The following is a 13,399-nucleotide window of genomic DNA, read 5'->3' on the forward strand; positions in this document are numbered from 1 at the left end:
AAATATGTCCTTAAAAAATAAAATACACATTTACCATAATGTGTGCATCTTTCATATAGGAAAATGTGAGGCCTACAAAAATGACAGTAAATTATATTAGGTAAGCTTTACTGGAAGTATTTTGTTATCCTTCATCATTTAAATGCACTTGTGTAAGCTTAATTTACTGGAGGTCAAGTGCTCATCTCCTAGGGTTACATGTTCATATTTGAAATGTTTCTATCAAATAAGAACTTTGCTTTGTGTGATTTAAAATTGTTTTTAAATCTTAATTTGTTTAAATTCTTGTAATATTAAAGCAGACATATTAAAAAAAAAGTATGTTTGATTAACTGAGCACCTGTCCAAAACATAGGGATTGCCATTCTTTGAGTACCTTAAGTAGCTTAAGACTGTACATAGGGTTGAATAAAGAAGTTTATAAACATTGCTGTGACTTCTAAATGAATATATTGCATACATATTTGACTAAATACCAGTGTACATATTTTTAACAATGTACTTTAATAAAGCCTCCATATTGCTATGAACCTACATTTTGTAACATTCCTTGTACTCTAAATATTATTTCCAAGGAAAATTAAACAGTCTGTATCATTATATACATCTATTCAGATATCACTGACTGTTTTGTTGTGTTTCTTCATCACACTGTAATTCATATTAAAATGATTTGGCCTTGGAGGGTAACATGTTTACAAATGCTAATACACCTCTATGTCTGTAAAGGAAAGGGAAAGGGTAAGTGACATCAAGTGTTGAAAAAGAAAGCCACTTACTCTCATGTTACATCATTACATCAGCAAATCTGTCTTTTATTATGTGGTATTATTAACATACATTGATTTTACAGTTCTTTCATTTTTAAAAATGATGTTTATGTGATAGCATTGATGCCAATGCATTTCATTCTTAAGCACAAATATTGGAAGATATTTTCCCATTGACTAGGCTGCTTTAAAGATGGTACACTCATGGTCCCTTCTTGAAATGGGTTGGCATGTTTTATATTCCATTTCAAGCCCTTTTATATTTCACTACACTCATCTTGGCTATTGGAATTATATATATATATATATATATATATATATATATATATATATATATATATATATATTGTAAGAAAGAGTGGCGCCGCCTTTAAGAAATGGCAACGCCATTTGAAAGACTACACAACCCAGGAACCTTAGCACTAATGAGCAAGGCGGGGTTTCTGGGTATAAAGGGAAGTGGAGCGGGACAGCAGGGGGTGATTGTGGGGAGCACCGCCTGTTTGTCCTGCTGAATAGTACCCAGAAGGTTAAGAGTGCATTACATAGTACTGTAAGGTAAAGTGAACGTTTGGTTTCTTTTGTGAACAAGAGTTATGTTTTGTTGATACCGTGAGCGTATTTCCTCTTGGTGAGGTAGTCTTTTGTTTTGACAAAGTTTAATTTATTTATTGAAACGTTGGTAGATAAACGCTGCCTCTCGGTAGTTTAATTTAAAACAGTTCCGCAGTTTCCGTGACGATTGGGAACCGTCACAACATCCATATATTTGTGTATGTGTGTTTGACACGGGACTCGGAGGGAAAGTGCGCATTCATGCACTGCAGGAACAGCGGGCTGTAACAGAGAGAACTGAGGCAACAGTCTGGTTTTCTGGACGTGCTTTATTGTGACCCACATGAACAACAGTACCCACAGGTGGTGTGGACAGTATGGATATTGTGCTTGAACTCAGAGACACTCCCATGTTTCCGTGAACAACTGGGACATCAGCTGCAGGGGTCCTTCCCCACAGCCTGGATACAATTCTTTATCAACAGAGCCCTTCTTCTGGGAGGGCCCATTCCATACTTGCTTACGCTTACCTGTGTTACAGCAAGACTCCAGCAGAGGGAGTCTGCGCTATCCTTGCCTGTGTTGCAGAGATACTCCAGCAGAGGGTATCTTCTTTGTTCTTACCTGTGTTGCAGAGATATTCCAGCAGAGGGTGTCTTCTTTGTTCTTACCTGTGTTGCAGCAAGACTCCAGCAGAGGGAGTCTTCTTTGTTCTTACCTGTGTTTCAGCAAGACTCCAGCAGAGGGAGTCTGCGATATCCTTACCTGTGTTGCAGAGAGACTCCAGCAGAGGGAGTCTTCACTATCCTTACCTGTGTTGCAGAGATACTCCAGCAGAGGGTGTCTTCTTTACGCTTACCTGTGTTGCAGAGATACTCCAGCAGAGGGTGTCTTCTTTGTTCTTACCTGTGTTGCAGCAAGATTCCAGCAGAGGGAGTGTGCGCTATCCTTACCTGTGTTGCAGAGAGACTCCAGCAGGGGGAAGCCACTTCTGACTTGGAATACAAAGCTACCCTGGCAGGGAAAGCCTACATTGAACCTACCAGCGTACAGGACTACTCCAGCGGAGGGAGGTGGCCTGTACGTAACTGTGGACTGACCCACCCGGGTCGAAGGATCCTTCCTGACACTTACCGGGCTCCTCAGCTAGAGTTTCCTGCTAAGCTCATCCCAGGGGACTCAATTCCACAGGGAAAAGACTTGCACAGGCCTCGGCCTGCAGAACTCGGTATTCTGAAATAGTTAGAGAGGGGCGAAGAAGTGAGCCAGTTAGTGACACGTACAGGGCAATAATCTATACAAAGAAAGTGTTGACTTGTGTCAATATTGTAAATAAAAGTTACTTGCCTGAACGTTCTTCGTGTCTGTGCCAGTCGGTGGAAGCAGTAATAGAGTATCACGCAGGGGTACTCTACTGGTTTGTTACAATATATATATATATATATATATATATATATATATATATATATATATATATATATATATATATATATACACGCAGACCTGTATAGAAATGTATGCAATCTATCCTCTCAAAAAGACGATTGGTAAACTGAGGAGGCCATTCTGCCCATCTTGCTCATTTGGTTGTTAGTAGCTTATTGATCTTAGACTCTCATCACGCAGCTTCTTGAAGGATCCCAGGGTGTCAGCTTCAACAGCATTACTGGGGAGTTGGTTCCAGACCTTCACAATTCTCTATGTAAAAAAGTGCCACTTATTTTCTGTTCTCTAATCTCCATCTGTGACACCTGGTCCTTGTTTCTTTTTTCAGGTCGAAAAAGACTGGGTCGACATTGTCAATACCTTTTAGAATTTTGAATGCATGAATCAGATCACCGCGATCCTGATGGCTCTGGACAGGTATAGCAGCACTGGGTATTATTATTATTATTATTTATTTCTTAGCAGACGCCCTTACCCAGGGTGACTTACAGTTATACAAAAAGTACATATCAAGAATTACAGTACAATTAAGAGCATGATACAAAATACAATGATTTCAGTTGTAATAAAAGAGCAAATACAAAACACAGTAGACTTGATATCAGGGAAGTTCAAGAGCAGATAACAGTGTTGATAGATACATCAGGGTTAGATACGAGTGCAAGTGAAATACAAAATACTACAGATTGGGTTAAGTGCAGGATTAAATACAGTAAAATAGGGCGAAGGTAAGTGCAAGTTAAAGTGCATTAAAGGCAGAGTCCTATATTGTCCAGAAGAGAAGAGTTGAATTTTACAGGTGTTGTCTGAAGAAGTATGTCTTGAGGAGGTGCTGGAAGATGGTCAGGAACTGGGCAGTCCTGACATCCATAGAAAGGTTGTTCCACCACTGCAGGGCGAGGGTGGGGAAGGAGTGGGCTCTGGAGGCAGGGGAGCGAAGAGGAGGTACAGCCAGTCTTCTAGTGTAGGTGGAGCGGAGAGGTCGGGTGGGGGTGTAGGGAGAGATGAGGGTCTGGAGGTAGCTGGGTGCAGTCTGGTCAAGGCATCAGTAGGTGAGTACAAGAGTCTTTAACTGGATGCGAGCAGTGATCGGGAGCCAGTGGAGTGAGCGGAGCAGTGGAGTAGTGTGGGAGAAGCGAGGCAGAGAGAACACCAGGCGAGCAGCGGAGTTCTGGGTGAGCTGGAGCGGACACAGGGAGGCCGGCCAGGAAGGAGTTGCAGTAGTCTAGGCAGGAGAGTACCAGGGCCTGGACGAGGAGTTGCAGAGTAGTTGGTGATGAAGGGACAGATTCTTCGTATGTTGCTTAGGAAGAAATGGCAGGTGCGTTTAGAGTGGAGATGTGCTGGGAGTAGGAGAAGCAGGAATCCAGGGTTACTCCGAGGTTCTTGGCTGAGGAGAAGGAGAGAGCGTGGTAGATTCCAGAGGAATGGAGATAGTGAGATTAGAGGAAGGGGAAGAAAAGGAGGTCAGATTTAGAGAGGTTGAGTTTGAGGTGATGCGAGTGCATCCAGGAGGAGATAGCAGAAAGATACGGAAGGGGATGTTAGGGTCAGAGGGGGGAAGGAGAGGAAGATCTGAGCATCATCAGCATAGAAATGGTATGAGAAACCATAGGATGCGATGAGGGGGCCCAGGGAGCGGGTGTAGAGAGAGAACAGGAGTGGACCCAAGACTTATCCTTCGGGGACTCCTGTTGAGAGATGGTGAGGTGTGGAGGTTGAGCCACGCCAGGTTACTTGGCAGGTGTGGCCGAAGAGTTAGGAGGAGAACCAGGCCAGAGCAGGTCGGGAGGTGAGGGGACAGAGGGAGTCGAGGGAGGAGGTGGATTATAAAATGACATTGAGGAGACCACACAGGTTGTTCTGGTCTGGGGTGTGGGTTACAGCACTGTGACACTCCATAAAGCCAGATGTATACAACAAGGCATGCACTAAGACCCAGTCACTGAAGGAATTAAAGTCCTGGGAAGTAAATCCTGTTCGGCATATATTTAATGTGGGATGGACAGGAAGATATACACACAAACCAACACAACCTTCACCCGCAGTCAGTGGTGATGAACTGCTACAGATGTTTTGGGTGGAATGAAGTATCTGGCCTTCAATCTATACACATGTGTTTAAAGGAATTTTAACACGTTGGCTAACATGCATCTTTATCTTCATCTCTCTTAAGGTAGTTTAGGACATTCCACATAGAAAGATGAATGAAAATGCTATATAAAATTATGTCAGATTAGATCTATGGAAAACATTTTGCCGAATATACAGTAAAAATAGTTACACCACAATCCTTGCCATATTCAAAATTTGTTTACCACCTTTCTATAAAAGAAACCAAATGTTGATGTTAAATGGCATCAAATAAATAACCTGGGAGGTTATTTTACCTCCTCTACCAATACATGTCCTTGTTAGCAGTTTGTGTTTCATTTTACAAAAACAACTCCCAGTGGTAAATGTTTTGTGAATATGACCCTCTATGCAAATGTGTGTCCAAGCTTTCTATTGGTGGCAGGGCAAAAGCCCTAAATGTAAATGTTACTCTGACTGGAACCATTAATCATTCAATTAACTCTCCAGCCATATTCTCAGATATTTATGGAAGGGAGGATTTTAATCCCCACCCTGTCAACCCTATATTCCCAACACACACAAACATACAATTTACATTTAGGACTTTCGCCCTACAACAGGGGCAATTTTGGCAAACAATGTGAGGGGACATAAGGGACAATTTTAACAGAAATAAATAAATGCTTACAGACACATGTATCCAAAAACATCATCTGTATATATGCAGACATAACAAGCCTCACTCATTTGGAGTGACTCTCTCATTTTAGGTACTTTTTTAGTGTCAGTTGTAGCAGAGTAACTTCTAAAAGTCATGAAATGACAATGCATTATCTCACTCATTTGGATATTTTGACCTTGGCATCTCTGTATATGGAATTCCTAAACAGTGTTATTTCTAAATTTGTCTTGCTGCTTTCCAGAAATTCACACAATCTGAAAAATCAGCACAATAATAATAATAATAATAACTCCAGCAGTACGATTGTCTTTCTTTGAATTCTTATTACTGTTTTGTTTCATACGCTGCCAAATTTAACAATTAAGTTGTATGACCTTAACTCCTGTTGCCATGAAATGGTTCACTGCCTTTCTTTAAGGAGTAAAGGGAGTGATGACCCTGCCTTTCACTGTGATCGAACGTGACTTCCAGACAAAAGAGAAATGATGTGAATAAGTATTATTTCCTTTCCCAGACAAACAGTAGGAAGTAAGACAGAGCTTGAGAGCAACTTGGTCCTTGGCATTTTGTTATGTGTAAATCCATTGATTCTAAAAATATATACTTCAATTGTTTATTGCAGTTATACTTAGAGTTCATTGTTATTTTTTGTATAGTACAATACATGTGTTCATGTTGTCATGGGTTTTAATTCTGTACTCGTATACCTGGGAATGTGCAAACTGATCTGAAGAGTTACATCATTTGGAACATAAAAATATTTAACATTGATATCAATGTAATGATTTTGTATGAATTTGTAGCTCATGAAAAATTGTGTTGTGTTTATATATATATGCTTCATTCCTCCTGAAAAGTGATGAAATTAAAAGCTATTTTATCATGTATACTTGCATGCCTTTGGTATGTCATAGACTAAAGCAAAGAAGCTGTGAAAAGAGATGAATTATTGCTTATTCTACAAAGATATTCTAAAACGGCCTGGACACATTTGTTGGTACCCCTTAGAAAAGATAATAAATAATTGGATTATAGTGATATTTCAAACTAATTAGTTTCTTTAATTAGTATCACACATGTCTCCAATCTTGTAATCAGTCATTCAGCCTATTTAAATGGAGAAAAGTAGTCACTGTGCTGTTTGGTATCATTGTGTGCACCACACTGAACATGGACCAGAGAAAGCAAAGGAGAGAGTTGTCTGAGGAGATCAGAAAGAAAATAATAGACAAGCATGGTAAAGGTAAAGGCTACAAGACCATCTCCAAGCAGCTTGATGTTCCTGTGACAACAGTTGCAAATATTATTAAGAAGTTTAAGGTCCATGGAACTGTAGCCAACCTCCCTGGGCGCGGCCGCAAGAGGAAAATCGACCCCAGATTGAACAGAAGGATACTGCGAATGGTAGAAAAAGAACCAAGGATAACTGCCAAAGAGATACAAGCTGAACTCCAAGGTGAAGGTACATCAGTTTCTGATCGCAGCAGTGTGGAGTAGTGGTTAGGGCTCTGGACTCTTGACCGGAGGGTCGTGGGTTCAATCCCAGTTGGGGGACTCTGCTGCTGTACCCTTGAGCAAGGTACTTTACCTAGATTGCTCCAGTAAAAACCCAACTGTACAAATGGGGAATTGCATGTAAAAATAATGTGATATCTTGTAACGATTGTAAGTCGCCCTGGATAAGGGCGTCTGCTAAGAAATAAATAATAATAATAATAATCTGTCGCTTTTTGAGCGAAAGTGGGCTCCATGGAAGAAGACCCAGGAGGACTCTACTTTTGACAGAAAAACATAAAAAAGCCAGACTGGAATTTGCTAAAATGCATATTGGCAAGCCACTATCCTTCTGGGAGAATGTCCTTTGGACAGATGAGTCAAAACTGGAGCTATTTGGCAAGTCACATCAGCTTCACAGACGAAAAAATGAAGCTTTCAAAGAAAAGAACACCATACTTACAGTGAAACATGGAGGAGGCTCAGTTATGTTTTGGGGCTGCTTTGCTGCGTCTGGCACAGGGTGCCTTGAATCTGTGCAGGGCACAATGAAATCTCAAGACTATCAAGGCATTCTGGAGCGAAACATACTGCCCAGTGTCAGAAAGCTCTGTCTCAGTCGCAGGTCATGGGTCCTCCAACAGGATAATGACCCAAAACACACAGCTAAAAGCACCCAAGAATGGATAAGAACAAAACATTTGACTATTCTGAAGTGGCCTTCTATGAGTCCTGATCTGAATCCTATTGAACATCTATGGAAAGAGCTGAAACTTGCAGTCTGGAGAAGGCACCCATCAAACCTGAGACAGCTGGAGCAGTTTGCTCAGGAAGAGTGGGCCAAACTACCTGTTAACAGGTGCAGGTCTCATTTGTTTTATTATTTACAATATTATGTTGAATAAAAAATCAAAAGCAAAGTCTGATTTCTATTAAATATGGAATAAGCAATGGTGGATGCCAATTACTTTTGTCAGTTTCAAGTTATTTCAGAGAAAATTGTGCATTCTTCGTTTTTTGTGGAGGGGTACCAACAAATTTGAGCACGTCTGTATATATATATATATATATATATATATGTATTTAAGTACACTTACATCTAATTTAGAGGTATGCTTTTCGTTTTCAGTGATTTTTGTAAGACGCTTTTAATATGTAATATGAGTGCACACAATGATATTCTAGTATCTATTTGTGTAATCGTTTATTCACATACTGTAAACAATCATGACTATACAGGCCAGTGTACTGTATATGCACCAAATTATGTTTTCTACAAAAGAAGTTGTAACTCCCATCTAAAATTGCAGGTGTGCCCATGATATAAAACGGTGAAAGCCTGGACAGATATATAAAGCCATAATGTAGTCAAATTAGTATATTACAAATCAGCCTCTTGTTTGAAGGAGGATACTCAAAATCCAACAGGAAACGTCCCTTCTCAGAATCCTAATGCGATTATTATGATTTAGCAACGACGATAGATTGGGTGTAATCCCTGTGAGGATTAAGACAAATTCAAAAATAAATAAATACAATGCCAAACCTTGAAAGAGAATGTTTGTTATAGTTGAAACTGTTCAGATAAAATTTACAGTGCCATCTAGAGCGGGCAAAGCAAGGATAATATAGTCTATCTGTCTACACAGCAAGGGGGTCTCCAATCGTGGTCCTGGAGGGCTGGTGTCCAGTTCTTGGTTTTTGTTCCAACTGTACCAATTAAGTAATTTAGGGTACAGTTGGAACAAAAACCAAGACAGACCAGGATTTTAAATCCCTGATCTACAGTTTTTAACCACAGCAGGCCTTTTCTGGAAATTTGTGTAATTGTGTATGGAAAAGGATTTGCTCCCAATGTGTTACAAATAGATGACTGGGCATGCATGTACTATTTTAGTACTATTCAGTGGATAGTGATAATTTTTGTAATTATAGCTCCAGTTTTTAAGAGATTCTGATCTCTATAATAGAACTGGTAATGTAATTAAGATGGGGATATTAATACACTATAATACATATACTGGTATAAATAAATAAATACATAAATACATAAATTAAAATCTAATGTGTGTTTAGCTATATCACAATACATGTATTTTAAATTCAGTTTGCCTTAGGCCTATATTACTCAGGATTCTTTTTTTAAAGACAATATTTAAGACGTTCTTAAGAAGAAATTTTGGACGACAGAAGAAAAATTGAAGAATTGAACTTAAGAACAATCTTAGGAAGATCTTAACTATTTTCTTAAAACTTTCTTACGTTTTGTCTTAAGAAGGCTTTCAAGAATACCGCGCTAGCTCGCTGCTCCTCCATGGGCTCTGCCATGATCGATTAGCATTGTGGGATACACGATACTGTTTAGCATATCATTTGTATATAATGTGTGTACATTAGCATTAAGTGCAGCTTAGTTCAGTTCGCCGCCACTGTTTCAAATTCTAATGCCTGTATCGAATTTAGAGAATCTGTAAAAATCACAATATCCTTTTCTTTAAATTCCTCTATAATTGAATGTCAAAATTATAATTAAATTTAAATGTCAAAATAACGAGCTAGTTATTCGGTCTTTGTTTTAATTTTTTTTCATCCGCTGTGTTTGTTATTTACGCATCCAGTTGTCACTACTGCGTGGATCTTCCTTATTTGGCAGCCTATGACATCACGGTTAGGTTTGTTGAGTCGCGTGAAGCCTCAGGGAGGCAAGCACTTTGAAACCTGTCTGCATACAACAGAACAAAAAAGCTTGTGCAAATAAATGTTATGAATAATTATGTTATACCATATCTATTTGGCCAGCTAAGCAAATAAATAAATACATAATAATAATAATAATAATAATAATAATAATAATAATAATAATAATAATAATAATAATAATAATATACAACTTAAAGAATGAGCTTCAATTACATGAAAGATAGCAATGACTAAAAACTTGCCCATTCTTATCTGTCACATTCATGGAATCTGTATATTACATAGGTGGGGCAGAAACAATAGAGCCAGGGGGAGCTACACTACAAACTGCACAGCAAACAACAAAGTGCAACCAAATTGTTCATAAACTGAAATGCCTATATTTAAGTCTACCTTTGTCCACAAAAGTCATACTACTTGATGGGTCAGTCAAATTCAGAATGAGAATCTGATGGTAAGTAATAGAGTAGAAATCTCTAAAATGTTTAATTGGAAGTGCAGAATATCTTAACCAAATATTTTTTGTATTGCCATACTTAATAAAGTTACACTCTTGCATTAAAATAGTAATCGCATGTTTTAACTTTTTAGTCACAATTTGCAGTCAGTGCTCCATTTTTAGATTCTTCATTTTCATCTGCTGCATCTGATGACTCGGATGCCACTCATTTTGGAGGAAAACGAAGGCTTAACATCATCTAAGAAAATTAGGCTCATAGATAAAAGCCTGTGGCACTGAACATGCAAAACAAGTAGGCTTAACACCACTTAGAAACTGGCTTTGTGGCAGAATACATTCAGTTTAACTAAATGTACTAAATAAAAAACAAATAGAATTTAAAATGTAAGAAATTTAGGACACACTGGATTCTTGATAGAACTATGCTAACAGCATGTGTGCTTGCCACTTTTTCTGTGATTCAGGGTTTAAAATGTTAATTTTTAATGTTAATTTTGCATTTATACTTTATTTTTTCAGGTGATTAGTTGCATACTTCAGTGTAAACCAGGTGCTGACAGTCATGGATGAATATGCAAAAAACAAGACTTTATTAGCCAGCACCCAGAGGCAGATATGACAGAAGTATATGGATAATTCAGCTTCCAAAATAGTAAACAAAGTTAGATCAATTGTTAATGTTCCATAATATACACAGTGTATTCTATTAAATACATTAATATTTCATGTCTTATATCCACATGGGGTTACTTTTTGTATGATGTCTCATCATTTATATATTCTTTAACAGGAGCATTCCACCACTAGATGTACAGATCATGTTGCTTTAGGAATTGTGACTTTGTTCCCGTACTTGGAGCCATATTCAAAAAATGGATATGTAAGTAAGATATTGTAAAAGTTGCTTTTGCTCTCTCTGATAAAAGTAATTTTTTTAAAATGGTCAAGTAAAGCTAATATACTTAAACTGACATTTTGTAAATTGACATACTTTTTTATTGTTAAGAATTTGTCAGATCTTATTTTGGTGTCAGAATTAAAACAGACATCTTCTTTTAATTTCTTAGGATCGTTACTATGATGCAGATAGCGGATCAGGATATCTAGCCTGGAGAATTAAAACAATTCAGCGCAATTCTGTGGTGGCAACCCAGGAAAGCCAGCACTGATTATAAAGATGGGCCAAGAGTACAGCGAGAAATATATCTGAATGAGGAGCAGCTGACTGGGGAGCGGTGCAGAGAAGCCATTTCTGAAACATTCATCCGACACACAAATGATACAGCAATAAATGAGAGCAACATCTGATTACCTTCAAATTTCATGATCCAGAAGTGTCTTGGAGTCATAGAGGTGTTCCCACTGTTTCTGGACACACAAGTCCTGGTATGCACACTTAACTCAAAAGTGTATTTTAACTTATTTTTCTTTTTAGACTTATAATTTTACTTGCATTTACAAATACATGTAACAGTGAATTAAATGCAGTCTTACAATAAGTTTTACATTTGCAAATTACATTTGATCCTTTTCTCTCTTTACCTTTTTATACAGTAGGTAAGCTAGCTGAATTTCTGTTCAGTTAAATGTATTATGATTCTTTAATTTCAGATTGAACAGGATTTTGTCATGCTGTCTGGTCAGTGCACAAGTTGTGCATACTGGGTCAAGATTTTAATCAAGGCGACATTTGGAAGTTTCTTCCAAAGGTTTTATTATGTGTGTATTTGAGGCTTTTCACCCTTCTTTGTCAGGGTGGGACAATGATATGTCATCAATACTGATGCTGTTGCCAACATCAAGGAGCCAAATTTAGTCTGCAAAAATTAGTGCCAACCAAGCTACTGACTATCTGGTGAGCTTCAAAAAAGTTACTAAAAGCTGCTGTATTGTGTTTTGTATGATAGAGGATGATCCCTATAATGATGCTCCTCTCAACAGGAGATTGTTAAAGATTAAAGTGCAGTGAAATATGAAACCTTTTCTCTGTAATGTGTCCTTATTTCAGTTGGGTATTTTTAAAAGGAGCACCCCAAACATGTAGGTGATTTATAAGTACAGCTTGTAAATATGGTGTAAAATATGAAAGGCACTGTAAACTGTTGACTTGCTGCTTTATTACTTGCTGTTCTGATCTTTTATGTTCATTATTTTAGGGCCAGATTTTAGGGATATATTGAATACAATGTCAGTATTTCTTCCCTTTTTAATGTTGTAGGTGGAGACCAGTTTGGAAAAACATCTTGAAAACACTGAGGGCTGTGATCAGCCATGCTTGCTGTCTGATGTGGGCACATGAAAAAACACCATCCACAAATGCTTCATAGTCATCAACAAGAAAGCCATTCCATGTAAGGCTCGAAGTTCAGTTGGCGCTTTTGATGAACTGTTCAAAGCACACTGTAATGAATGTATCTTGTCTGTACACTTTCATCCAAACTACCATCTACAACACGGATGTTGGAAATGCAAACGAAAACCCAAGAGTTGGAGAACTTGGAGCAAGATTGTTAAACACCAGAAAAATCAGAATAGAGAAATTTTGAAAAGATATTCTGCCTATGAGACCAAAAATATTGATTTGTTTTGTTTGTAAATCATACCACAAAAGTAGCAATTCCCATAGCAAACATATACAATTAAAACATGGTTTATTTCCTGGAAAATTATTGCATCTGAAATGTGGCCAGTTAGGATGTTCTCTTGTTTTTCACATTTTTAATCTAGTGGATTAAAAATGGATGATGACAGCGAAGATTTGGTCTTGAATGCTATTCAAACTTGGTGCTCGCTACGCAATGTTCCTCTAATGTTTGGAGATCTTGTTGAACAAAATTACAAATATTGGAACCTACTGCAGCTACTTCTACCGATTTTTTGTTGATATTGTTTTCTCCCCAATTATAACCGATGGTATGACTTATTTAAAGCATTTGATTTGTCATCATCACAACATGTTAAAAGATAGGAACTTACTACCCAAACATCATATTGTTATTCACTATCCACAGTGCATTCGGAAGATCGGACCATTGCTACATAGGTGGTGTATGAGATTTAAAGCCAAACAATTTTTTTAAGTCAAGAATTTCAAAAACATTGGTAAAGAAACATCAGGCTTATGTAGTATACCAATGGGAACATTTCAGCTTTCATAGATTTGAATTTGGTCTGAATTACTAAGTGGAATGCAGGGATGTTTAGTTCTTGTTGAAA

Source organism: Acipenser ruthenus, chromosome 7 (genome assembly GCF_902713425.1).
Source record: "Acipenser ruthenus chromosome 7, fAciRut3.2 maternal haplotype, whole genome shotgun sequence".
Lineage (NCBI taxonomy): Eukaryota > Metazoa > Chordata > Actinopteri > Acipenseriformes > Acipenseridae > Acipenser > Acipenser ruthenus.